The 25373-nt window shown below is 34.6% G+C and overlaps 1 protein-coding gene across 2 annotated transcripts in view; it reads right to left on the reverse strand.

The window, feature by feature from the left end:
• The window catches only part of LOC120623733 (CD151 antigen-like), a 138050-nt gene that overhangs the window by 37014 nt on the left and 75663 nt on the right, over window positions 1-25373 (reverse strand). Inside the window, exons 1-2 of one of the 2 annotated variants that reach the window (XM_039889926.1) lie at window positions 17561-17685; window positions 9478-9516 (exon numbers count right to left, since the gene is read on the reverse strand). The gene's annotated coding sequence lies outside the window, so the exon portion shown is untranslated. Of the gene's footprint in view, window positions 1-9477; window positions 9517-17560; window positions 17686-25373 lie in introns of those variants that run through there. The other variant, XM_039889925.1, reaches the window with a different exon arrangement.

Here is a 25373-nt window from a genome sequence, read left to right on the forward strand (position 1 = left end):
CGTGAACTAGAAATCGAACTCGTAAAATTCTTCCATTTTATAGACATGAATATTATTGCCACTGCCATCCATTAACAAAAACTGACAAACACCAAGTCACAGTGCTGTCATTATAACATTCAGTTCCATTTTTCTCTACCATGTAAATATATATAATTCAATATCTAAGTCAACTTAAACTACTCTCGTTTAAATTAACCATTCCCTTAAAATAACTTTGTCTGCTAAACTTCGTCCAGTCGTTTTCTAGTGAAAGACAAACAAAGTTACTGACAACGTTTCACGTTTATTATTTTAAGAGCAGAAAAGCAATTAGCAATTCTACGAAAATTATAGCATTTTCATTTAATGAATGAAATATGTAATAAAATAAAATAAAGAACTTAAAACGCTGAATAATGAAATAAACTATGGAGAGTGCGAGTTGGAGTTGCACACAAATTTGTTGTGAGCTTCTTGAAAGGGCGCGAAATTTTAGTTATCATCTTCACTTAACAATAAAGTAAACATTAGGATATATAATGAAGCTTCATAAGTGCCTCTGATAGGTCTGCATGGAATATAAGGTTCGCGGGATTGTAATTTTGAATTTTAATATGAATTTGAACACTAGATATAGATTTCTCGGATTTTAGACGGTTCATCTGTATATTATAAGTATAATATGTACATTATGCATCAAAATATTCATCAGTCATTGGCGTGCATAGAAGGTATGCACAGGGTATGCGGATGATATAAAATGAGGAAAATCTCCAGTAAGAGTTATAAAAACTTCAGGCATTGTATGAGTTATGAAAAGTGTATCCATAAGTATTTATAACTCGTATTGGTGGTTTTCTTCATCTGCATATAGACTTCTTCGACGACTTGTCATCAGTCATCTTAGTACGAATAACACAAGCTTCGCTTACTTTGGGGCTAGATGGCGATGTGTTTCTTGTATGAAAAAAATAACATAATTTTAATTATATGAATATTTTAATTTTCTGACTATTAGGGTTATGAATCCGAAACTGGTGCTTTTATGGAATAAAAACAATCATATGTTCGTCTATGGCATCGAGTTATTTCTGTGCTAAATTTTCTCAACATCGGTGCAGCAATTAAGCCGAGCATATGTAGCGAACAAACATACAGATAAACCGTCAACAAGATAGAATTTCCGCGTTTAGTGTTTATTTGGTAGCAGAATTTTGTTAACGCAATAAGCAGTTCGGAGAATATTACAACATTTTCGTTTAATTAGCTACAAAAATAACTTTTAAAAATTCCGAAGCCATTATTTATTAACGGACATTCCGGCGATCTTAGAGAATTTCTTAAGGGATCTTACAATTTCTCTTAGCTTTGGAGCATAACCATTTATCAACGTCGCTGCAACTTATGGAACAGAAGGAATGGGCCCACCCAACTTGCTATTAAATGAGAACGTTCAATGGAGCCTCAAACAAACAGCGGGGCTTAATGATAAAATAATATTTGTGAGCGACTTCAATACCAAATGTAATTATAATACACTTGTTTATTTGTTCACGTTTATAAGTGCATTTATCTAGTAGTAAAAAAAGATTTTCTGAAACGCTAATCAGTTTAATAAAATATCTGCCACATAAATGGTTATAGTTACCTAAAGTTTAATTATTTAAACCTTTACAAATTTACTTTAACAATCATAAACATCGCCGCTGAGAGACAGAAAAAAGTCGCGTTATTTAAAATTTCCGCCCCAACTCCACTCCGATGTGTTTCTTGCCTAACTGCTTTGTCGAGTCAATTCAGACAATAAATCATTTTCATTTTGTATTGAAAACAAATTTAATATAAACCTTACAAAAGTTTCAATTAAAATTCGTGCCTAACAATATTGTTATTCTGATACTTCGTCTACAAATTATTTAATTATTACGCAACTGTAATAATATCTGTGATATTCTGTTCGATTGAGTTAAAGTAATTAAGTCGGGGGAGGGGCTTGGTAGCGGACCGTTAGAACTAAGTTCAAGTTACCTAATTATACAATGTGTAAATTAAGCCCGAAATAATACTTCACAGGCTTTAGAGATTCATTATGTACTGTCTTTGAAAACGAAAACCTTATAGTTTTTGAGTAAACCCATGTATATAAATACACTAGGGAAGGGCCCTAGTTTTTACTGAAAGAAATCATATACATCCCTAACATCACAAGAAAAATTAAGATCACGAAACCCCTATAATAGTCAACTATCTCCCTCTTATTTAAGGGATCGTTTTCGCATTATTTCTGACTCTACTTCTAATTCCAACATTCGATCCAGCCTCGGTAACCGTCTGGTACTCCCATTTTGTAATACGAAGTTCTTTGGTAATTCTTTCACCTTTAAGGTTATATGCTCTGGAACAATCTGCCTGCTAAAATCCGTGGAAGTAATTCCCTTCCTATATTTAAGAGTCGTCTGAAGGACTACTACCTCTCTTTGGGTGTTGGCAGTTGAAGTTGTTGCTTTATTACTGTCTGTAAATTACGTATTAAATCTACTTTTATATATTATGTATATTACATATTTATATATATTATGTATATTTTATACTTATATATTACGTATATTTATTTAAATTATATATGTATTAGTATACATTTTGGCACTATCCCGTTCTCTTGCTCTAAGTCCTTTCTACAAAGGTTGCCTGTAAGAGATTGCTTGCAGCAATAAGGCTGCCTTTGCATGTCTACATTTTTTACTGTTTCATTAATGTTTCTTTTCTTATATGTATGTTATACGTGCAATAAAGTGTCTCTTCTTTTTCTTCATATATTTCAGCGATGTTGCTAAGGAAACAATGTGTTAAACAAATGTTGCTATCAATGTCGATTTTATTGTCCTAAGAGAATCACCTTGTAGATTATACGCAAGCAAAAGCAACTAACGTATTCAAAGTGCGCGAGTCTCATATATTTTTCTTCCGCGTGGCATCAACAATACGTGCAGCTGTAGTATGCGCTTTCAAAAGAAAACTACGTTTCACAGTCCGATTTTGTATTCAAAACACAATTTTCCTCGCAAATGAAATAAATTTAGAGATAATATTTCTCTGTGCTAGAAAACTAAATTTTTTATATTAATTAAGTCGTACCTACATACGTGGTATTTCTGCAAGGATGTTTCCGACACCTGCCCGGAATTAGAAAATTGTCGTTGCCCATCCCCACATTAACATATGAGTGCAGCTTATTTTGACTATTGTAAGTTTACTTGAATATTCGTCAAAGTAAAATGTCATTCTAAGCTACATTATCTATAAGAAATGATGCAAATTAATGAAATGAATCTTGATATTTTAAAAAGCCTTAGTTTCATCCTCTCGTTTTATAAAAACAGTCACGGATTTTGGATTTAAATAGTATTAATATTGGATAAGACGTTGCTGCAACGAAAGTTGGAAGAACTGGTGACTACAGCTACGCGGGGAAAAAAGGTGAAAAAGAAATGATGGGACGGGGAGAGAGATTGGGTTTTTTGGTGGGATTTTTAAAGCGAAAAATAAAATAAAGGAAAGGGATTATATCAGTAATAGCGTTATTATTTAATGAGTTTAAAGTAAACCTAAGTATATTGTTGGCTTAATTGACGAAATATGTTGGTGTACGAATCTAAAATTGCTTTTTTATTTGGACTCGAATATTTTTTACACTATTATATCTAAATATGCAGTAATAATGTCGTCAAAATCCCGCCAAACCTCCAAGCTAGGAGAGAGGGATGTAGAAAGAACTTTTCATCGGGTAGGGATGAGAGGCGAGAACCTATTTATTTTCCTGTAAAAAAAAGTTGTCCGTCACGAGTCAGTGTTCTAGTTTCTTATAGATAACAAGACACAAAATAAAACAAGACATAAAAACGGTTGCAGAGAAAATAAAAAAGTAATAATATGAGGGGGCGCAGAAGCAAAGATATATGTGATGTCATAAGACAGCGTCATGACATCTGCCGTAACGACATACTTTTATTTTCAAGCTGCTTTTTGTAACAATGCAGGTTGTTACCTGAGACTGATGATAAAAGAATTATCATTAAACCATGTATTACAATATCATGTAACGTATAACCAAATAACGAAATAATATTAAGTATATTTCATAAGGAATCACCCTGAAAAATTATTAAATTAAAAGAAAGCAAACTTATTTTCCATACAAACGAATTCAAAATATTCAAATTATGACAACCCTACTGAATATAAAAGAGCGACACGCGCCTAGTACCTACGCTACGCGACGCATGCCTAATAAAGTGATTTTAGCAGGCAGATTGTTCCAGAGCATATAACCTTAAAGGTGAAAGAATTACCAAAGAACTTCGTATTACAAAATGGGAGTACCAGACGGTTACCGAGGCTGGATCGAATGTTGGAATTAGAAGTAGAGTCAGAAATAATGCGAAAACGATCCCTTAAATAAGAGGGAGATAGTTGACTATTAAGAATAGAATAAAAGACGGTAAGATGTTGCAATTGATTTAAATATTGGATATCAATTTAAATTTTATTGCCCTAAGTTCAGATAGAGTTATAGTACAAAGCTTTGAGATATATATATAGGGCTTTGACCAATTACGTAGCACCAATGCGGTGAGCTCAGGTACCGCAAGGCGGCGAGGCTTCAAATCAGTCCAGCCATTTACGTTTAGTTTTTGCTAGACACGCAGCATTCTTTAATATAATATATATATATTATTATCTTATATATATATCTTAAATAGAACCTCCAAAGTTGTAAACCCAAAAAAGGCCTTCTTCTGATTTATCTTGCTCTGAAATCGTATCCGGTCAAACCACGCTCTTAACGTAGCTTTATTTTTTGTATAGAGATGCGTGCTCAGGATGGGATCTGCGGATGGGAGCTATATAAGTGAGCCCGTCTTACCCTCACCAATATCAATTAGCATTAGTGAAAACCGTCACATATAATCTAGCTACTTGGCCTCACTCTTTCACTTTTCACTTGGTCATCTCTCGTGGAAATGTAATTCAGAAATTTTAATCGTGCAAAGTCGCTAGTCTAACACTAAAACGTTTGTGTTACACTCATTTTATAAAGTGGATAAATAATTAAACAATTCGATAAGTGCCAAGTGTTTTAATAAATTAATCACTGACGTAATAAATCATTTGACGAAGGTGCTAATTAATAAAAAAAACGCAACGGTGAGCGCTGTGAATTTGAGTAGGATTCCGGGTTCCTTTTTTCCTCTGTTCCGGTCTAGTGAGAGGCTTTAGTTACCACCCTACCGACGAAGACATGCCGCTAAGCGATTTAGTGTTCCGGTGCGATGTCGCGTGGAAACCGAATAGGGGAATGACTACCATATTCCCTAACAGGTTAGCCCGCTACCATCTTAGACTACATAACTTAGCGCCAGGTGAGATTGCAGTCAAGGGCTAACTTGTAGAGAAATAAAAACAAAACATATTTAACTAAATCAAATCTAAAACGTTTTCCAAACAACCGCAGCGAGGTATTGTGCCTAAATGCTGGCCCCATTGTAAATAAATAAATATACTACAACAATACCTCACACCTCGTCAACTAGCCCCAAAGTAAGCGTAGCTTGTGTTATGGGTACTAAGAAAGCTGATGAATATTTTAATGAATATAATACACATATTGTATAGCCAAACTAATTCCTTGGCCAAGATAGGCCAGCTATAGGATCACCGGTAGATACGAACCCTTTTTGTCAATAAATTTGATTTAAAATTGTATATGATTCATTCCATTGTACTTGTGGGTATTTCGATATGCGAGTAAACGAGTAATAGATACACTTCAGTGTTGTATGACACTCTGACGATGCAAAGAAACCTCACGGTGTCTCGTGTTTTATCGTAGGCCGTAGCAAAGTTAAAGTAACGGGCGCCTGCAAGTCTCCACAAGTTTGTTTGTGTAAGGATATAACTAACAGAAAGGGTTATAGTTAATGTAGCATACAAAGGAAATGATCGCAATGGGATACATTTTTCATATCTCGAAATATCTTCTGCCTAATGTGTTCTGTCTGTTTTATACATAAGGGTACTGATACACTATTTCTGCTTAATGGCTTTCTTATAAAAATAGTAATATGGAAGGAAAATGCCGGTGGCACGTAGGGATACGGAGAACCGATAATAAAATATAATGTATGTTTGTGTGTACGTATTATCAAAGAGATGACAGTTTTATGAAAACGGGTATTGTTTTTAAATAGTCAAAATATAGCTAAATCGCGATTACTAAAAAAAATGTTCTCGCAATATATAATAGGTATGTCCCTCTCTACAACGAAAAGCAATGCCTTTCTCGAAGTCAAGTAATTTAATTGTATGTTGCAGAATTAAGACATCTTATAAGAAAATATATATCGCTTGGACGAAGCGTGATTTATAGGTTCGCTTCGTCACATGGTTGTTAATTTTCTACAATACCCTTAATACCGCAGCTATTTTCCGCGACTTTGTCCGCTTACAAAAACCCCACGGCCTCCGTTGATTTCCCGGGTTAAAAAATATCCTATTTCGTCTCAAGAATACAAGCTCTTATATGCATCGCCAAAATTGGTTAAGCTGTGATTAACAGCCTGTCATAGGTACACAAAGGCTATTTTTAAATTAGTTGGGCGTTTCTTAGTTAGGTTTACCGGCATAAAAAGCCGATCTCAAAGATACAAGCTAAGTACGTGCCAATTTTCTTCAAATAGTTTGTTTCAGTAGTTCACCTCATTTATAATATAACTATGGATGTAAGGTTGGAATATAATTTGGATCCTAAAAGTAGTATGTTGGATAAATGTTTAGCCACCTATCAGCTTAACTCTTATTTATCTAAATCATGTGGGTAAATAAAATTACTGTACACGTTTATGGCTGGAGCCTTCTCGTAAGGGTAGTATAACTTCCCCTATGTCAGAAGACAACGCGCTTCCATTCGATAAGAAATAAACAAAAAAAGGAGGGTGAGTATACAAATAGAACATAATTTGTGATGTTAATCGAAACATTAGATATGTAGATAAGTTAGGAATAATATATAGAAGATAAGTTAGCTAAAGATTAAAAATTTAAAAAGAGCTAAAGAAAATTACCAACCAAGTGAAAGTTAATTACCGCATTGAGTGGTAATTGTTTTCGTCACTTTATTAATATGATAAGAAATTGTGTAAGATCAAACCAATGCAATTAAACTGTGCTTCAAATTTGCCATACTAATTTTACTTACAATAGATCTTTCCATCAAAATAGAAAATAAATATCCGAGGCGACGCCAGCATGCTTAAATCGCAAAATGTTATACCGCTTTGTTTTAAAAGTGGGTAAATAATTTTGCAAGTGCCTTTAATTACTTACCTCGTAAAATTTTAATTTTCCATTGAGGAAAGCGCCGCTTACAAACAGTTCAAATTAATTTAATGTTTTTAATTAAACCATCGCATCGGCTGCAGCATGGCTTTGATCTTATGCTATAAAGATTTTATAACAAGTTCGCTTTTTAGTTTAACAACAATAGTTATTAGTACTGGTTAAATATGACCTTAGAATAACAAAGAATATTTAAACAAGGTATAACAAAGAAATTCTTGCTTGGGTTCGAAGATTTGATATAAGAATACCTGATGACTCTATTAAGACTTCAGTCAAAGATTCCAGTCGCATGTCCGCTTAGAAGGTGCTTCGCTAAGCTCTCAGAGTAGAATGACTCAGATTTTGAAATTTGAATTCCTAGGAATAATATTCTTTGTAGTACTTTGTATTTGAAATATGTCGGGGAAAACGATATCCTTAAATAATTAGTTGCTTATTTGATTCAAAACATCGTATAAAAGGGTTATTTCAGTGAGCCTGCATCCCATCTGAAGGTATCGTATTGGTATACTATCAGCAATTTCAATCAATATATTGAATGCGTTTACTACAGTTTGCTATCAATTTACGTTTGCAAATATTTACTAAGTTTGTTCAATTATATGGTGTAGCAATGCGATTGCTTGTCCTGTAAGGAGTTCGAGCATGGTTGAAGTTCATGATCATGACCATCCGTTTACCATCTTACGACTACTTACAATTCATATTTTACTGTGAAAGCAGTTCTAAACTGTGAAACTCTCTTATGCGAATTTTTTATTTTGAGTGTCCGTATTTTTAAACATGGATGGAAAATTATTATTCGATTATGTAACTTAGGTATAAGTAAATTTTTATATACTAAGTATTTGTATTCTGTGTTATATAGTACATTGTATTGTATGTATATGTAAGTTTATTATTCATTTTCTATGTCCACTATCCACTGTCCACCTTACGTTAGACGCCATATACACCGAAGTGGCGGTGAACCGAAGAGTCCATACTATAGTCCCATACGAAGGGACCTCGGCGTCCAGAGCAGACAGAATAGGGGATTTGACTGCTCAGTATCTTTACCCCGACCCTTATACCTACGACTCCCGGCATGATGGTGCTGGTGATGGTGCTGCCCGGCAACTTGTTGTGGCAGATGGTGCTGCCTATCAGCCAGGTACATGAGGTCGGGGGGCCGTTTCTCCCGGGAGAAGCAAAGTGTGTTCCTAGGATCTAGGCTTTGCAATTTGTTCAGAGGGTTGCCACCAAAGGGGTTTCAGTGGGTAAGAATCCCACATAGCCCAAACTTTTCCCACAGGAAGCTAGGTATCTTACCAGGAAACTTCCCATCCGTAATCAAAAACAAAAAATGCACTTATAGTATAGTATAGTTTTAGGGAACAAAGCAACACCACTTTCCGAAAAATTTATTACTTTGAATCAACAAGCAATTGCCTTGTGACAAATACTTACGAAGAATGTCGCGGTGGCTTCATATTAAAGTCTACTTAATTGCTATAATACAACGTTGGATCGTTAAAGGGGCTCGAAATTACAAAGTAATTATTTCCCTTGTTATTTATATAGCCTGTTTTTTGTCAATCTTGTTAGTTTTCCTCAATAAATATCAGAAGGGAAATAATTTCTAAGCTTTATCCTTATTAGCCTGTTTCCTTAATATTCAAATGGTATACAAAAAGGAGAATTTATTTCTTTTTACAAATTCGGTTGTGGAAATTGTGTTTGTTAAATCACGGAATACTATTAAAATACAAATGATTCAAAGGATGTACAAGAAAAGACATAAAACGACTTGAATTAGCTATTGTTACTTACGTAATAATATTTGAAAATAATATTACTGCGATATTATTAATGCTCGTCCACTCACTCGTTGGACGGAGAATTACTAGGAACTAGTAGGACAAGCGACTTCAAAAGAGCCACAGGGAATCTTACATGAGTAGCACAAGACCGTGTGGTCTATAGGAATCTTAACTACTATCTTAATATTTTAATCGTTGTTCATGGACGAGGTCTCTTTTTCTTGTTCTGCAGGAGTAATCAACTTTTGGTAAAAATAATTTAAGGATTTGAAAAATAATTAAAAAAAATACAAACCTTAATTTTCCGAGTCCCGTTGCTTAGTGTTTTTAAAATCTGCAACAAAAAAAGGGTTTATTCAAATTATTGGCATATCTTAGAGGGTTTGCACAGTTTTGTATAAGTTCCATAGATAACAGACTTATAAATGCTGGTCTCTCAATGGTTGTTTATAAGTAAGTTACAACAGTATAGGGTCGGACTGCTAGACAATAGATACACATTACACAGCACACTGATACGCGCTGCATAAACTGGTGGACTAATAGTTTTGAAAGAGGAAAATAGTTCTTAGAAATCCAAATATAGTTAAAACAATTTTGGATAGTTTTAAGAACAAATGTTTTTATTAAAACACTAGCTTTACCCTGAGACTTCACCCATAAATTACGGTGCACAGTGTACTGTGCAGTCTACAACCTTAATTAATAAATCAAATAAGTACGAACTTTTAATTCCTATTAGAAGATAGCGCTGAATAAGCTACGTTAACTCAAGTCAATAAATGGATTGGTGGCCGACTTTGGAAGTTTTATAGATAATTTAGTATCCATTAGTCTTAGCTATTATCACCTCACCTTTCTATTGAGTTCTAACAGATAAGTCCTCATAAACGTAGCAACACTTTATGTATTTAGTATCGTCAAGCCTTAATTAAGGGGTTTGCTGCTGTCTGCTGAGAAGTTCTGTTTATAGCTAATACAAAAAAAAAAGCATCAGTATCAATTATACAGTGCCCTCCGAAATAAAATTCAAAATGTCTTCAATGTACAGAATTCTATTCGTTACAGTTTTATTATTGGTAATATATAGAATAGACGGAAGAAGAATATATGGAAGAGCATCGTACCGAAACCTTTACTAATTTTATCCCCCTAGTCTATGTGTCGCATATTTTTGCTATTATCTTGCGAAGGTCGCCCTGGTTTCCTCTGGGATAGTCTTAGCAATCAGCTGTTGTCGCCAGATGCAATCGTTAAGTCGCGTTCCACTTCTTTTGAACTTGGACACTCGCCAGCTTTGCTTTGATATTTCAAAGGCTATTTATTTGTTTACAGAAAAATTGTTTATTCCGCGCGTTTGAATGGTGTTTGAATCAACTAGAGTTCATGTATAAAAAATATATTATGCTTATTTTAAGTAAATACCTCGATTTGCTACTCGCAAAACATTTTACGTGAACAGGTATGAATGTTCTTGCCCGCGCAAATAATAATATTGGTTTATTTTGTCATAAGCCGAATGATTTTTAACGTGCTATTATTTCCGCTTTGTCAAATAATTCCAACTGCACTCATAGATCATAATTTTAGTTTTTTTTTTGTTTTTCTTATTGTGAATAACACATTAACACTTTTGTTTATTTTTCTTTTGTTTTTCTATTTTGTATCTTCTTTTACAATTAATCTCGTGTTTAATACGGTAGTTTTGTGGTGAATATTGCACACACCTTTTTTGGCTAGTCACACTGATTAGAAACAAAATATTTGTAGCTTATATGTTTGTGAATGTATGCAAGCTGCTGGTGTTCTTTTGACAAATGAATAAAATAAAATATTTTAGTTCTTTCGCACGACGTTTTGCATGGATATATTTTGTCTCATTAAAAATGCCTGGTTGAAGCAGTTATTAGGGTAGTAGTTATTAGAATAGGGTGATTGTTATATTGATTATTGGAAACTTAAATAAAATCTTAACCTTCTCGGAGAGATAATTTATCTCTCAGTCAAAATTAATAAAATCCGTTCAGATCTCCTTTGGATATAGAATAAAATACCATTTGAGTTAAATACGTTTACAGGTGTAAAGACAGATCCCTAGAGATTCTCTATTTCAGGTGCAAAACTAAAATAGAAGCAGTTTACACGTATTCCGAGTGAATATTCCTCTACTTCATCGTGACTTAACTTGAATAGGACTTTCCCCAATGGATACCTATCTATCGGGGAAGAGAAAAGGATTTATATAAGATATCTGGGGAAGATAACCCTTCATTTACCCTTTTACTTAGTGAAACGCGTAAAACTTGAAAATTTTGAATAGCATCTTCTATACTGGCACGAGCCGTTTTTACTATATCTCTACTACTAATGGTACTGACATTTTTTTACTTTAGTTTAGTCTTTGGGTTTAATCCCAATGTAAAACGTTTTCTAGGTAGGCGATAACTAGCCACAACCAAAGTAGACCGAAGGAAATTCTGAGAAACTGCGCTTCTACAGTCTTGAGACATAGGAAGTATACAGCTACTTCCTATGTCTCAAGACTAGTTTGGTCAAGACCGCGGTTTGGTCATCATTTAGCAAGGTAAAAAATGTTGCATACCATTCAATATTGAATACTACCTAAGGATCTAACGCAAAAAGAATCTAATAGGAGAAATAATAAACTTTCATTAAATATGCAAATCATAAATATTCATTAAATATGCAGTTTAAATGAGAAAAAACAGGATGTTTAAGCACTTGTTATTTTTAGTATCTGTGAATTTAAACAATGTTATGAAAACACGATGACAGCACCCATTTTGTAGCTAAAATTCTTGCGGCAGCAAGAGTGACGCAAGAATCACTCCAGTTTTTCTCATTATTTCTCGCTCTGGTTCTGAAGGCTCCAAGGCTGGCATGAACAATGTGAAGAAATGCTGCATTATATTAATATTTCAGACCTATTGTGACAGTTGACATTTAAAACAATTTTTTTAAAGACATATTTGGAGACTACTTATTTAAAACTATATTTGGCGAGATATTAAATATTTTAAAGGCTTTCGTGCCATCCGGAATAATATTTAACTAGCGTTTCCAACGACATCGCCTCCCGCAAGAACGGTTTTTAACAATCACATAAACCAATAAAAAAGCAAAGAGATATACGTATTTAAAACATTAATTATCATTATCAACTTATAATCGGCCCACTACATCGCACAGGTCACTTTTCAGAGCATTATGGAGAATAATCAGGCATATTTTTAAACCCACATAACTCCGTAGTAGAAGATCTTTTTGTGACAGATCTCGTCCTGGGAAGTACTAACGCTATGCTTATTTCCGCCGCCAAGCAGCATTATTGCAATGCTGTGCTTCAGTCTGGACGTATTTGCCGGTGTAATTACATACACACGAGGCTTAACAGGTGTGAAGGCTCATTAATCTGTACATCACGCCTAAGCTTTATGGACATAAGGCGGCACTGGCATACGTGATTCTTGCATGCTCTGCGAAGTGCGAAGTTGCTTTGGCGATGTTTTTTCACTTACAATTAGGTGGGCCATCGACTTGGTCCGTCAATGAATACTTGATTATCATACTCTCATCTCATCATAATCCTTTTCCAAAATGAGAAGAGTTTAGGCCGTAGTCCAACACGCTGGTCCAGTACCAATTAGTGGACTCCACACGTCTTTGAGAACATTATGCAGAACTCTCAGGCGTGCAGGTTTCCTCACCATGTTTTCCTTCACCGTTGAAGAAAATGATATTTTAATTGCTTAAAACGCAGTTGGAGGTGCGTGCTGGGATTCGAACTCGGTTATAATTTAGTTGATACTCTAAAAATAAACCAATTGAGAAGTGAGGTGCGCGATAAGTCTTAGATAAATTATACGACCCATTAAATGGCAGATATGCCAATATTAAATGAATTGTATAAATCATTTCAGCTAAGCGAAATGGGGTCACTAGTTAATCCTAAATGAGGTATCGTTGATACCATCTCTTCGTACTGAATAACAAAGGCTCAAAACCGCACGACTGAAACCGCAGACAAATGCTAGTAGCACGTACCTGCGAGTATCTAACTAATGGATAAATAATTACTTCAAAAGGGTGCCGTTTATCACAAACTTCATTTTATTTTAGTTATAAGTTTAGTTTAATAATAATAGTGTTAAGTTAAATGAGTTAAGTATATGTTTTTAATTTTTTTTTTGTATTTAAATTTTTATATTTTTTAGCTGTTAACTGCGGCCTATGAATACCCAATGAATAGTTGCAAATGGCAAGCGAAAACTGTATTTTTTCCATTTTTATATGTAAGTATGTTTATATATGTCTGTATATAAGTTTTACGGCCGCGCATCTAAACTACTGAATGAATTCGAATCGATTGTAGCGTATGTATGCGCGTAGTGTGCTGGTGACGAGGTTAAACGGCAAAGAGTCTAATGTCCGAAGGCGGCGACAATAAATGAGCTGTAATCGAATCGAATTCAATAAGTAGGTTCGGAGTAATGCGCGAGATATAATGGCTTAGTATATTTCGGTTCATAATTACTTGACCTTATAAACAAGTAAAGCTTTATAGTAACTGTCAGTCAGAAATTTTTATACCGAATAAACAAATCCACGCGGACAAAGTCGCGCGCAAAGCTTGTTATTATAGTTTGTAATATGTCGCAATAGTTTATTTTCATTTGGATTTGGCTCTTGGCGCCGTTATGTGTCTGCCTTATACGAATTTCAACATCAAACGTTCGTATTAAACCTTAAATGTTGCCTATTTGGATGGCCTGACGTGAGATGATTTTAAATTGTTGATTTGTTGTATCTTCTTTAGGTACCAAGCGTATACGGGCTATGAAAATCTTGCCGATTATACTTATTCAGTAATAATAAATAGGTAGTGTCAGAAAGGGTTAACAAATCTAGCGGTGACCCCAGAGACTAACGTCCATTTTTAACGGATAGATTGAATAATCTATCCGTAATCTATAGATTTATTCCTTAGGAACTTTGTTACTGTTAAAAAAAATCCATACAATCTATACTTATAATAAAACTGTAACTGGAAGATTTCTGTAAATTTAATGTTTTGAAAATTTTGACCGGGGGATGCTTTATAATCGACACCGAGTCCAAAACAGATTTTTATTGAATTTTTGTCTGCCTGTCTATCTGTCTGTCCGGGCATCACGTGAAAACTACTGTACGGATTTAAATAAAATCTGGTATAGTGGTAGCTGATATACCGGGTCAACATATAAGAAACTTTTTATCCCGATAAACAATAAGTTTCCTCCGGGAAATGGGATGAAATTTATTATCAATTTTACTTCATAGCTCCGTTAAATTTCAACCAAACTCTTCACAGATAACAGCAAGTCACGAGGCATATGGGACAACGATGGAATGCATGCGTATCATTCTACTAAATACTAATATTATAAATGCGAAAGAAGTAATATAAATATTAAGTTTGATTATATACCTGCAAATTAAGTTTTAAAATATTCAAATTGAACCTATAGCATAGAATTTGCGACGGGTATAGAATAACACGTACGGCCGCGAATAACATTTGGAAATAAAACAGGTCCACCTGGTAGATAGCGCTGCAATTAGTTTCTAGGTTTTTTTCTAGGTGCAGACGAAGTTGCGCGAGTCAGCTAGTTTTTAATAAATAACAACTTTGCTAAGCAACTTGTTAACGGATTACAGATAGATTGGGTATAGAAAATGGACGTAATTCTTTAACCAAGATAACTGCCCGTACCTTGGTCAAAGAATTAGTATAGCCATTCGAAGGGGCAGTGCTGCTACCATCTCAGACACTGTGCCTCGTCGCGGTGGTTTGGAAGACGTTTTAGATTTTTTTTAGTTTTGTTTTGGTAAATCGGTTGAGTTTAGGTTATTTTTGTTAATCTGTAATTAATAGGTTCAGAATTATAGAGAGATATATAGACAACGCTACTTTAATGTGGGCTGGCGGGCTTAGGTGACGAACTCTTTAATGATTGAGGTCGATGTAATAACGAACGTTGGTGTTTCATAGTCTTCCAACTCCCATTTGAGGGAATGTCACAGAATCAAACCGGATTTGTTTTTCGGAGTGCGAAATTTGCTAGACATAGTATTTTAAAAATAAACTGATATAATAATTATTATTATATGTAAATAGGTGGTGATAGTGAAAAATCGTACAATGTGGTTTAAAGACTTTTACTCAATTGAATCGACTCGTATCAAATCAATTGTTTCTCATTCTTTGTCTCAAATAAACGTCATTATATTTGATCATCAAATTAGTCTCAGTGCGAAGTATAAATTTTTTTATCGCAAGTATATTTTTAGTCACTAGATCAAGGTGAATGAGGTAACGCGGGAATTAGCATAGAATCGAGGAGTTTCATAATGCTAGAGATAAAAGTCTAGGTTATGTTGCCAAGGTCAAGGTTTCGCTCAAATCAATTTTTGTTGAAGTCTTCAAAAAGAGAGAGTGTTCTTTACTCGATGCATGGTGTGAGCTCATTAAAAGAAACTGAGCTGAGCTCGAGTTGGGCTTGCATTCGAATGGTTCCGTACAATATCTGTATTCCTTATCTGTACAGATATACACTTAATATTATCAACTTCATTTAACAACAGAGAAAAATAAACACCAAAATATATGATTTTTGCATCTCTTTTATGTTTACTTCACGCTTTTTGTTCAATTACAAAATCCACATACGAGTATATACACATTATACATACTCGTACAGCTCATGAAAGGCGTACAGCAACATGCCTAAAGCATTTTTCACTTCAAAAATTATTTGTATATATTGTTGATATGATATGATTCTAGTTACTAGTGAAGTTAACAATAATAAGGTTAAGGAAAAGAAGTGTAAAACAGATCGGACTAGTTAAAAAACTAAACCCATTTCAATTTATTGATTCTTATCGGATAGCCTGATAGCCTAGTCGTTGAACAAATTGAAAACCAACCACTATAACGAAATTAGCTTGATTCGAAACACGTACGTACGCTTATTCGATAAATTAAAAGTTTTTATCTTAAGCTTCATTAGTCTGCTCATTGGCTAAGCTAAACTCAAGTTCTTTCCTCATTGGATAGTCAAACCACTGGCTACCTGGGATGGACTTATCAGGACACCAAAAATAAAAGTATCACTAATATTTGACTTATAATTTATTTTTCTTTTAACTTTAGTTTCATATCATTATCATTATAGTCATATCAAAACATTACCGACCCACAATAGAGCACGGGTCTTCTCCCACAATAAGAAGGGTGTAGTCGTACCCAGTGCGGGTGGTGGATTCCACACGCCTTTGAGAACATTTTGGAAAACTCTCAGATATGCAGGATGTTTTCTTTCAAGCAAGTGAAATATTAATTGCTTAAAATGCACATAATTTAGAAAAGTTTAGTTTGCGTGCTGGGATTCGAACTCGGCCCCGAAAGTTAAGCCGAAGGCGTAACCACTGACCTATCACCATTACATTACAGGTTTCATATTATATTATTCAATACAGTTTTCATATCATTTAACCAATTTCATTTAAATATTTCATTTCAGGAGAAATTCAAATAAAAATATACAATTTCAACCCACTATTTCAACACAGAGAAAGAGAGAGAGAGAGAACTCTCACTATGTTGAAATCGCATTAACACGCGTGTTCGGGTGAATTATTGTTGTAATAATATTTACGTCCTTTTCTCTATTGCCATGTAATCCGTTTACTGTTTAATGTTAACATAGCTGATGTTATGGTTCTCAGTGCGTATTTTTTAAATAAAATCTAGTTATTTCCCAAAAAGTGAAGATCAAAAGATTTTCACTACTATGAATACCACATCATCTTTGCAACCCTCCCCTTTCCATCAAGCTGCTCTTTTCTTTGTTCCAGTTTATCGAGTCACTACCGCAATAGGTTACTGCTCCCTCGAATACTGTACAGGAGAGACGGTATTAGAGCATAGATCCACCACGCTGCTCCAATGCGGGGGGTGGGCTTTAACGCCTAACACAATTAAGCGATAATAACCGGGGCCGACCGACCCGGTATTCGACCTCAAGACCTCGTGATCCGTACTTGAACATGCTAACCAACGAGGCAATTATATAAAAACAATAAAAATATATAATTAATTAAAAACCTTACTAATATTATAAATGTGAAAGTATGTTTGTTTGTCCTTTATTTACGGCCTAAACAAACAATCAACTTGCTTTTTGGCATAGAGTTAATTGAGAGATAGAAGAGTAACATAGGGCAGTAAAACAATGCATTTTGATTATGAAAAAATCGTGATAAACGCAGACAATAACTGGTATTATATTTATTATTAAATAATTAAATCCCACCTACTAAACTGTAAGATGGTAAATATGCTTGACTTCTAAACCGAATGAACAACTATAATAAAAAAAATCACAAACAGTTGAAAATAATTCATTGAACACCTTTTACTATAATCACATTTACAGACACAGAAACTTTATCACTTTTAAACAATTTTCTTGTTGATTTATTACTTTACGCGTGAGAATTTCCCGTCGCATAAGAACATTGAAATACGCGATATCGCTTCAAAGGTTAATACCGTACTGATTAGTACTGAGCCAGTTGCAAAATAAATCTAGCCTCTTCTTCTATACAACAGCAGTAAATGTTAAACAAATTGATTACACACACGGAATTGAATAATTTGCATACAATGCTGGCTGCCAATGATAATGGAGTGTTCCCTATCTAATTTAATACGCAATGAATAATCAAAAGCGCGTGATAGCCCAGTGGGTAGGACTTCGACTTCACTTTCGGGGGGCCGAGTTCGAATCCCGGCCGAGTTCGCACCCCCAATTTTGCGTTTCCTTACTTGTTTTATTGCTTAAGTTATTTGCGTTTAACTAATTAAAATAGGACTTGCTTCAACGGTGAAGAAAAACACAGTTAGTAAACCTGCCATGCCTTAGAGTTCCCCATAATGGTCTCAAAGGTGTGTGAAGCCCACCCATCCGCTATGGGCTAGCATGGTTGACTACGGCCTTAACCCTTTCTCATTGCGGAACTCATAATAAAAAAAAAATGTTTCCATTAGCTGAGAAAAGCGCTGATAAAATTTATGGAATGTCTGAATAGATATTTAACAAACATAGCTAACAACTAAGAACTACTGCGATTAAAAACTCCTTAGAATTAAAGAAACTACCTTCGAATCACATAGACATTGATCGATTTATAAACAAATTATTGGCACCTTTTTTGTGTGAGCAAACGGGTAGGTTAGGATGTTGAGAGGGTAAATCGCCATGAATTAAAAAAAATATCACTATATGTAACAATTTAAATGAATAACTTAAATTTTGATCCAATAAAATAAAAATATATAAGCATTGTTTTGATTGCGTTACCAGAAAAAGTAACACTTCATCTGGAAACCAGTTAAAACTTCTTACAAGACCACGCCGTTGTCATCTAACTTCAACGTCTAATGTAATAACATCAGCCGCGCAATCTTTTAAATCACAACCTGGCTTTCAGCGCTGATGCAACGACGATATTTAAGCATTTTTTACAAACTTTAAAAAACCGGTAAAGTACGTGTCACAGTCTTGCACCGAGGGTGCCGGACTTCCGCAAGTAAGTAACTTAGTATAGAAATGTGTCTGGGCGTGACCTTTATGTGACAAATATGTTTGAAGGTGTTACATATGTTTTAAGGTTTCACTATATCAGACCATCCTTGAAAGATTAAATTTGAAGTTTGTCTACTACTTGCTACTCTGATGATGTGTTCGCATTTATTTGGTGTACTTTTAGTACGAAATTCCCACTTTCCAAGCAGTTTCGAGTCAAAGTCACCGTTTTATTAAGAAAAAAAGATCAGGTGAATTTCATATCTACAAAAGAAAATGTAAAATGGTAAAATGAGCGCAGTCAAAGTGACTGCGCTCATTTTACCTTTAAAGGCGCATAATAAATATTTGCTACATTTGATAACATTTTCTCTGCCGTCAATGCAAAGGTTGGCATAAAAAAACAGCGGAGACCCGAAAATTCAGGGTTTAAATACATAAACACTGTAACAGCATCATTTTAACAAAAATTATGACAAGATAAAACTACTAGATATCATTCAGAGGCAACAATTACTTTTCTTACCTAAAAAGTAATTGTTGTAATATAGGATATCTTTAACAATTAAATGCATTTAATTTTATTAATAAACGTACGTCTGTACTAAGCTCTACGTAAAACAAGTTATTATCATCTGTTATGTGGCTTAATAAGTTGTTTTAAAAAATGTTTAGTTTATATGCTGTAAAGTTTTAAAAAGGTGTTGTAACCTGATAAACTGTAAGTAATATATTAGGTATTTATTGCACAACTCATGATGCGAAGCATCAGAGAGTGCTTTACGATCGAAAAATTTTTTTCGCCTCATTTCGGCGGCTATTTTTATTATTATAGCCATAGATAATTTAATGGAAATTAATTCCATACTTTTAAAAAATTGATTTACTGCAATAGAATTGGAAAAAAACACCAAAATAGGTCAAAAAATTTTCCTGTCCGTCATGTGTGAAACCCGAAAACACTCTAACTTGTGAAAAAATCCATTATTTGAGTTAAATTTTTTTTTTAAAAATTCTAATCGACGATTGTAGATCACTGAATGCGAATGATTAATTAATTCAGTGTAGTTTAATTGCAATTAATAAAAAACGAAAACTGCAAGACTGTATATCTATATTTATCCATGTAAAATTAACATGGATGGTGATATATCTATATATAGATATTATGTACATTTTATTCCACCAGGGGCGCCTGTGCATCACTTTCCTAGTACAGCTGTTTTTTCGGCAACTAATTTTGAACGACTTATGTTTTTTTTTTTTTTTTTCAATATTTGATAATTAAATGAGCATTATGAGTCGTGCACTTTTGGATTTTCCAAATTTTTTTTGTTTAACCTAAGCTAGTCACTAGGATATGAACTGTAATACAATTATTTAATTAATAAAGATATTTAAAAAACAAACAAAAACAAACTATTCTTACCTTAACTTAAGACGGTATTTTTTATAAATAAAATTGTCAATGAAGCTTATTAAAGAAATTGGGATTTTTGCTCCCCTACTCTGACATGAAAGGCCCGGCCCTGCAAAGAAATATTACCTCCACTAGTCCCTACTACATCTCTGATGACGTACAACACGGTTGTGTATGGGCGTGATAAACGACTTACAGAATAGCATAGAAGAAGTTGCCTTACTAACTTATTAATTCTTGTTGCGAAATAGAGGCAATCTCTGCGAATAGCCATCTAGAGCTCAGAGAAAGACCTTTCTATTTCAAAGAATTGTCTGCGAATGGATTCCTTTCTGTGCAGAATATTATTGTTTGATGTTTAGGGTGTATTTTGGTCAATTTATTAATTGCCCTAGAATTTGGAAAGTATAATACACACACATATATTTAAAATTTGGTAAGTTTTTAAGATCTGCTCAAGAGATAAGGTCTTAAGGCAGCTATGTCGTATTTATATTTTTTTAATATACTGTGTCACTTGAATTTCAATTTCAAATTGATCAACTTAATACATAATGACAGCCGATTGGCGCAGCAGGCAGCGACCCTGCTTTCTGAGTCCAAAGTGGGTTCGATTCCCACATCTAGAAGAGGTTTCTGTGATGAGCATGTTTTTCAGTGTATGGGTGTTTATATGTAAATTATAAGTATTTATGTATATTATTCATACAATATTCATCAGTCGTCTTAATACCCAAAACACAAGCTACGCTTACTTTGGGGCTAGAGCGCGATGTGTGTATTGTCGTAGTACATTTATTTATATTAATTTATAATGTTACTAGCTGTTGCCCGCGACTTCGTCTGCGTTTGATTTTGTTTTTTGATGTGGCATTAAATTTAGTTGTAGATCTAAAAAAATTTAAAGTGTGTAGTATCGCTAAGCATTAAATGAGGGGTTTGCTGCTGTCCGCTGAGGAGTTCTGTCCTCTATCTCCAACCACAGTTTGGGCAAAATTAAACACATATTATAACCTCTATTGTACAAATATAAGTAGTAAGTACTCTATAGTGTAAAATCGTCAAACACTCATCCCCTCTCCCAAAGGAACCGAGCTTAATGTCGGGATAAAAAGTATCCTATATTACTTCTAACTCTTCCAAAAATATGTGTACAAAGTTTCATGAGGATCGGTTAAGTAGTTTTTGCGTGAAAGCGTAACAAACTAACTTATATTCACATTATAATATTATAAATGTGAATATAAGTTAGTTTGGGCTTCTGCTTATTATTAGCATATAGCTAAGTAGACAATTACTTAGAGCACGTGTATGAAATATAACACTCGGTAATAATCATGTTTGTTTGTTTAAAAACTTTATTGCACACAAAAATACTAATACAAAATCAATTTAATTACATAACCTGAACACTTTAGCGTGCAAATGCGGTCTTTGGCGTGAGGAAAGCTGACAGAACTGGTTTTTGTGGCAATTACATAAACACTACTTTTAGATAAAACTAAAATATGTAAACTACATGGGATAAACTCAAATTCTACATGTATATGTATCATACATTACTGAGCACTTACCAACCTACATAAATAAAAATAAATATTTCATATTATGCTGTAACATAGACATCTACATTTATACTCATCTACATATATTCTTCCAAACGATTTTTGAAGATATTCGGTGATTTTGATCAACGAAGGAAGACCAGAGCATAACACAATTTACCGTAAAAGAGTTTCCATAGTTTACTGTGCGATATGTTTATAAGAGCGTGTTCACAAACCATCAGTGTTTGATTATCGAACCAGCTACTAAATTGCGGATGGGAGATTTAGCATAGTAACTGACCTACTACGACAGCTCAGTGATCCAACTCTGATCTGGATCTGGGCCACTGAACACCAGAAGCTGCCACGCGCTTCTATTCTGCACCACGTCCCAGCAATAGGCTTTTCTAAGGGCGTTCAAGTCTTTGCAGGCTTCATCAATCCATCCATACCTGGAACATCCGACAGTACGTTTTCTTAATGGACGCCCCAAGAATGCTAATCCCACCGAACCATCCTACCCCATCCTCTCTAGGTGCCCAAGCCAACGGAGTCTCGCCGATTTGGTGTCAAAAAAAGGTTTGGTCTTAAAAGTGGGACATGTCACATACAAGGGAGTGGGTAGATAATTTCATATACTTAGGTTGCACCGTTACCTTACTTATTGTACTATACTTTAGTAAAGAAGATTTATCATAGTTGAACAGGTTGGTATTAAAAACATAGTAATAATTCACAGGTTGGCTTAAAAGAAAGAGATATGCTTAATCATGGCACCGATTTCTAGCATCATCCGGACAGGATTCCATCCGTGGTCACCAGGGCGTCAGGACTAATCCTTAATCTAAGAGACCCAGTTTACCCAATGTCACCCTGAGTAAAGGTCAAAGCTATACTGTAGGGGCCCTTAGGTTCTTGATATCGACCTGGGGCTCAACTCCTGGCCCTTCCTCATCTCGGTGATGCAATGAAAGCTTACTCTGGAAAGTAACTACAGACAAGCCAAAAGGACAACTGCTTAAACATATGTTCAGCTGAAGACCATGTCGTTCTTACATGTTCCTTGCGTGTAAAGTATTGCTCTTTATATAGGCGGTGGATTAACACTTGCCATCAGTTTTATATATTGAAAATGCTTACAAAAATTTTCGGAACCGACAGGATTTGAACCTGCGACTCTCTGGCAATGGCGGCCTGAGCGCTTTATCCAATCGTCGGCTATCTTACCGTCGATGCCATCAGGTCAATTAGTACTAAAAAAAAAATATATTTTGCTTTGGAAAGTCAGTATTTATGGAGGTCTTCCGCAAATTAGAAATAATTCTTACTCATAAGTCAGATAAAAGTCCCAAAGAGAAATAAATGCTTAACATAACTTAGCTTTTCTACTACACATCTCCAACATTGGTTGGACCTTGACTTCGTGATGTAGCTTGTAATTTATGTTAAATACAAACTTTGGTTTTTACTATATTACTAAGAATAGTAAGTATAGGATTTATTGTAATTACGCCGTAAACATTGTTATATTTTTATTTGTCGTACTTTGTATCTATAATGAATCACGAGTAGAGCTCGAGCTATTTTTTTTTTATAGTAATCATTGACAGATCTATAAACGGAGCAACATATTACAGGGCGACCTGCAACTTGATGCCCTGTGTCAACCAGAGGCGAAGGTGTAATGCCAATAATTACTCCGGCAATCACGCCTTCAGACTTGAAAACCGTATTGCAAAACTTCTGCTTTGCGTCGGAAATAAGCACGGCAATAAAAAAAACTTTCCCGGATGAGCTCGGTCACTAAAAGCTCTACTAAAGCTCACCTACCTACAATAGCCTAATAGTGGATAAGCGATACTCGATAACGACTCTGCAGTTGCAAGGGTTGACGAAAATATGGATACTCAGCTTTCCATGCCACATTGTCAGCAATATAGAACGTGCCTTTTCATCAGAAATATGGAGTGGCGCGCTTGCGATGGCCTTGCGATATTTGCCGACGAGCCGCCTTAGCAATCAGCTGATGTCGCCAGATGTAGTGTAAATCGGGTTCACCATTTTTAGAACTCGAACGCTTGCCAATTTTTAGCGTCGCTGTTCGAAGTGCGGTATGGTTATTCGCAAATCATAAAACTATTTTTAAAAGTTTAAGTATACGACATATAAGATATCTGCAACATTTGTAGTTACACAGGTCCAATAATTTTAAACGTCGTTTGGATTTCAATATATTGTCGGGTTAGGTGTATAACAGAATTTCAATATGTAGATAAGCTATACGGTTGCATTTAATGATGTAAGTTGAGAATATAGGCTTCGTATATAAAAGTAAAATATAAATATAGAACACTAGTTGTACCCTGCCACGTTTCGCTGTGGCACATTTTTATGGAATGGTTGAGAAATGAGAAACAAAACAAATAATACATTACATATAAATAGATAAAAACAATCCTTGCGGATTATATATCGGTGCATAATTTTTGAAGCGTACACAAACCAACATAACATTTTTATAAATATAGATAGGCTACGTATATAAAAGTAAAAGTAAGATAAGAAGGATATTCCTTTCCTTTTACGCCATTGGTTGCCTGGAAGAAATCGCTATGTAGCGATAAGGCCACCAAATTGTACTCTCTTGATATGTATTTATATCTTTGTAACTACTTTTTGTTTCTTTGGTGTAAAATAAAAGTGTATTCTTTCATTCATTCATTCATATTCACCTGGAGTAGGTAAGCAATCAGTAATAGTTTATGTTTATTGATTCATCATCATATCAATCCATTACCGGCCCACTACAGGGCACGAGTGTCCTTCCACTATGAGAAGGGGTTACGGCCTTAGTCCAACACGTTGGCCCAGTCGGATTGCTGGACTCCACACACCTTTGAGAACAAAGAGAAATCTCAGGCATGCAGGATTCCTCAGGAGTGATATCTTAATTGCTTAAAACGCACATTAATTAGAAAAAGAGGGATCGAACTCAGCCTGAAATGATTATCATGTTGAGCTAATCTCAGGTTTAATATTTCTGCCCATTTAAGTAATTAAACTGCATACATGAAATCCAATAAAGCAATTTTTGCCATTTTGAATTCAGCTAATACGATAAAGTGAATATAACCTTCTACAATTAAAGCTGATGAACGAAAGGTAAAAAAAAAACACTTTCTAAATAACCAGTAACATTGATTTTACTATAAATATTTTACAAACTATGTTTCTTTCCCACGCGAACCCCCTTTCTCATCTCACTCTAAGATAAATTCTATTATTCTCAATGTTTTCGAGCCACATAAATTTAGTTCCCATTCAAAATGGGTATGCTAAAAGGGAGTCCAATGGACCCGTTTCATCGTTCCTTATGTAAGGACGATGTTGACAAATCGTTCCGCCCAAATGCTAAGAGAAATTGTTGAGATTCTAGAGATATTTACATCGTAGAATACCCGATATTTTTCGATACGTTGAGATATTAAATTAGAGCTATTTTTAATTACTGCTTTCATGTTTACGTTGCGGCTCTTATATAAATATTATTTGCAATAATTTCAATGAAATT

This window comes from Pararge aegeria, chromosome 5 (assembly GCF_905163445.1).
Source record: "Pararge aegeria chromosome 5, ilParAegt1.1, whole genome shotgun sequence".
In the NCBI taxonomy this organism is placed as follows: domain Eukaryota; kingdom Metazoa; phylum Arthropoda; class Insecta; order Lepidoptera; family Nymphalidae; genus Pararge; species Pararge aegeria.